We start from the raw sequence: 3,905 nt of genomic DNA on the forward strand, positions 1-3,905 counted from the left end.
TTCGCCGGGCATCGCAATGCTATTTGAATAAACCTTTTGCCCGTTTGCGTTCTCGTCGGGGCCGGGCCGGGCCGGGGTGCGCTGCCCGCACTACCGCGCGCGCGGGGGCGACACCGAGCGCGCACCCGAGGCGCCCCGAGCACACAGGCCACGGTGCAACCCGGGCGTTGTGCGCGCACCCCGGTGCGCCCGAGGTGCTGCGCGCGCACCCAGGTGAAATCGGTGTGCACCTCGGCCAGTGCGCGCTCGGTCGAGTCGCGCACGTTGGCCAAGGTGCACGGTGATGTTTCTTACTCTAAGGTTCCGCACCAGACGCCCGGGACAGGTGAGCGAAGCTGGGCGGGGCCGGGTGCGCGGCCGGGGCAGGTGCACGCAGCTGGAGAGAGCTTTGGAGCACACTTCGGAGCGCACCAATGATGCGCTCCATTCAAAAGTTTCCTGAAAAGGCAAAAAAAGTTGAGATTATAGAATTTCCCACTTGAGAGATTGTAAAAAAAAAAAATTTAAAATGAAGGAAACGCGGGTGCCAAGGTGTGCGCAGCCCAGCCAAGGTGTGCGCACCAAGGCGCCCACCCTGGCGAAGGTGCACGCAAGGTGCGCACCCGAGGCAAACCGGACAATTAACCCAACTTTCGACTTCGCGCGCACCTTGGAGCGCACTTCGGAGCGCTCCTTGGTGCGCACCAATCTTGGGCACCTCGGAGTGCACCATGGCGCCCACCAAGGTGCGCACCCGGGGCAAACCGAGCTCCGACTTCGTGCGCACCTTGGAGCGCACGAAAGGTGCGCACCATGGCGCCCACCAAGGTGCGCAGCCCAGCCAAGGCGTGCGCATCAAGGTGCGCACCCTGGCGAAGGTGCGCACCCGGGGCAAACCGAGCTCCGACTTCGTGCGCACCTTGGAGCGCACAAAAGGTGCGCAACCCAGCCAAGGTGTGCGCACCCCGGTCAAACCGAGCTCCGAATCGTGCGCACCAGAGGTGCACGCCATCGTGCGCACCTTGGAGCACACTTCGGAGCCCTCCTTGGTGCGCGCCGATGTTGCGCACCTCGGAGCGCACCCGGGGAAAACAATGCAATTAACCCGACTTTCGACTTCGTGGGCACCTCGGAGCGCTCTCGGGTTCGCACCTCGGAGCACACCGAGGTGCGCACCTTTGATGCGCTGCCTTCACCAATTTCCAGAAAAGGCAAGAAAACATTGAGAAGGTGTGCGCACCGAGGTGCCCACCCTGGCGAAGGTGCACGCGAGGTGCGCACCCGGGGCAAACCGGGCTCCGACTTCGTGCACGCCGCACCTTGGAGCACACTTCGGAGCGCTCCTTGGTGCGCACCAGGGCGCGCAACCCAGCCGAGGTGCCCACCCCGGCGAAGGTGCACGCGAGGTGCGCACCCGGGGCAAACCGGGCTCCGACTTCGTGCACGCCATGGTGCCCACCGCGGCGAAGGTGCACGCGAGGTGCGCACCCGGGGCAAACCGGGCTCCGACTTCGTGCACGCCGCACCTTGGAGCACACTTCGGAGCGCTCCTTGGTGCGCACCATGGTGCCCACCAGGGCGCGCAACCCCGCCGAAGGTGCACGCGAGGTGCGCACCCGGGGCAAACCGGGCTCCGACTTCGTGCACGCCGCACCTTGGAGCACACTTCGGAGCGCTCCTTGGTGCGCACCATGGTGCCCACCAGGGCGCGCAACCCCGCCGAAGGTGCACGCGAGGTGCGCACCCGGGGCAAACCGGGCTCCGACTTCGTGCACGCCGCACCTTGGAGCACACTTCGGAGCGCTCCTTGGTGCGCACCAGGGCGCGCAACCCAGCCGAGGTGCCCACCCCGGCGAAGGTGCACGCGAGGTGCGTACCCGGGGCAAACCGGGCTCCGACTTCGTGCACGCCGCACCTTGGAGCACACTTCGGAGCGCTCCTTGGTGCGCACCATGGTGCCCACCAGGCCGCGCAACCCAGCCAAGGTGTGCGCACCAAGGTGCACGCGAGGTGCGCACCCGGGGCAAACCGGGGTCCGACTTCGTGCACGCCGCACCTTGGAGCACACATCGGGGCGCTCCCGGGTTCGCACCGGCGTTGCGCACCGTGGTGGGCACCTCGGAGCACACCAAGGTGGGCAGCGAGGTGCGCACCTTTGATGCGATGCCTTCACTAATTTCCATAAAAGGCAAAAAAAAAACGAGATTTTAAAATTTCCGTTTTGAAAGATAGTGAGAAAAAGGGAATGCTGGTGCCATCTTGAGCCCGCCCTGGTGCGCAGCCCAGCCAAGGTGTGCGCACCAAGGTGCCCACCCTGGCGAAGGTGCGCGCCCGGGCAATTAACCCAACTTCCAACTTCGCGCGCGCCAGGGTGGGAGCGCACCCAACAACCGGGCCTGGGAAGAGCCAATGCGAGAAACCCCACCAAACGCTCTGACAAAAAAAGAGGGGGCGCTCCAGTAACCCCGCTTCGGAGCGCACCCTGGGCAAACCCAGCCAAGGTGCCCACCCCGGCCAAGGTGCAGGCGAGGTGCGCACCCGGGGCAAACCGGGCTCCGACAACGTGCACGCCGCACCTTGGAGCACACTTCGTAGCGCTCCCGGGTGCGCACCTCAGAGCACACCAAGGTGGGCAGCGAGGTGCGCACCTTTGATGCGCTGCCTTCACTAATTTCCAGAAAAGGCAAAAAAAAAAGGAGATTTTAAAATTTCCGTTTTGAAAGATAGTGAAAAAAACGGAACGCGCGTGCCATCTTGAGCCCGCCCTGGTGCGCAGCCCAGGTAAGGTGCCCACCCTGGCAAAGGTGCGCACCCGGGCAATTAACCCTACTTCCGACTTCGTGCGCGCCAGGGTGGCAACCGGGCCTCGGAAGAGCCAATGCGAGAAACCCCACCAAACGCTCCGACAAAAAAAGAGGCGGCGCTCCAATAACCCCGCTTCGGAGCGCAGCCGGGGCAAACCCAGCCAAGGTGCCCACCCCGACGAAGGTGCACGCGAGGTGCGCACCCGGGGCAAACCGGGCTCCGACAACGTGCACGCAGCACCTTGGAGCACACTTCGAAGCACTCCCGGGTGCCCACCGGCGTTGCGCACCGTGGTGGGCAGCGAGGTGCGCACCTTTGATGCGCTGCCTTCACTAATTTCCAGAAAAAGGCAAAAAAAAATGAGATTTTAAAATTTCCGTTTTGAAAGATAGTGAAAAAAAAGGAACGCGGGTGCCATCTTGAGCCCGCCCTGGTGCGCAGCCCAGGCAAGGCATGCGCACCAAGGTGCCCACCCGAGGTGCACACCCGGGGCAAACCGGGCTCCGACTTCGTGCAGGCCGCACCTTGGAGCACACTTCGGAGCGCTCCTTGGTGCGCACCATGGTGCCCACCAGGGCGCGCAACCCAGCCAAGGTCTGCACACCAAGGTGCCCACCCCGGCGAAGGTGCACGCGAGGTGCGCACCCGGGGCAAACCGGGCTCCGACTTCGTGCACGCCATGGTGCCCACCGCGGCGAAGGTGCACGCGAGGTGCGCACCCGGGGCAAACCGGGCTCCGACTTCGTGCACGCCGCACCTTGGAGCACACTTCGGAGCGCTCCTTGGTGCGCACCATGGTGCCCACCAGGGCGCGCAACCCAGCCAAGGTGTGCGCACCAAGGTGCACGCGAGGTGCGCACCCGGGGCAAACCGGGGTCCGACTTCGTGCACGCCGCACCTTGGAGCACACATCGGAGCGCTCCCAGGTTCGCACCAGCGTTGCGCACCTTTGATGCGCTGCCTTCACTAATTTCCAGAAAAGGCAAAAAAAAACGAGATTTTAAAATTTCCGTTCTGAAAGATAGTGAAAAAAACGGAACGCGGGTGCCATCTTGAGCCCTTCCTGGTGCGCAGCCCAGGCAAGTTGTGCGCACCAAGGTGCCCACCCTGGCGGAGGTGCG

The sequence above is a fragment of the Cryptomeria japonica genome, unplaced genomic scaffold (genome assembly GCF_030272615.1).
Source record: "Cryptomeria japonica unplaced genomic scaffold, Sugi_1.0 HiC_scaffold_24, whole genome shotgun sequence".
Lineage (NCBI taxonomy): Eukaryota > Viridiplantae > Streptophyta > Pinopsida > Cupressales > Cupressaceae > Cryptomeria > Cryptomeria japonica.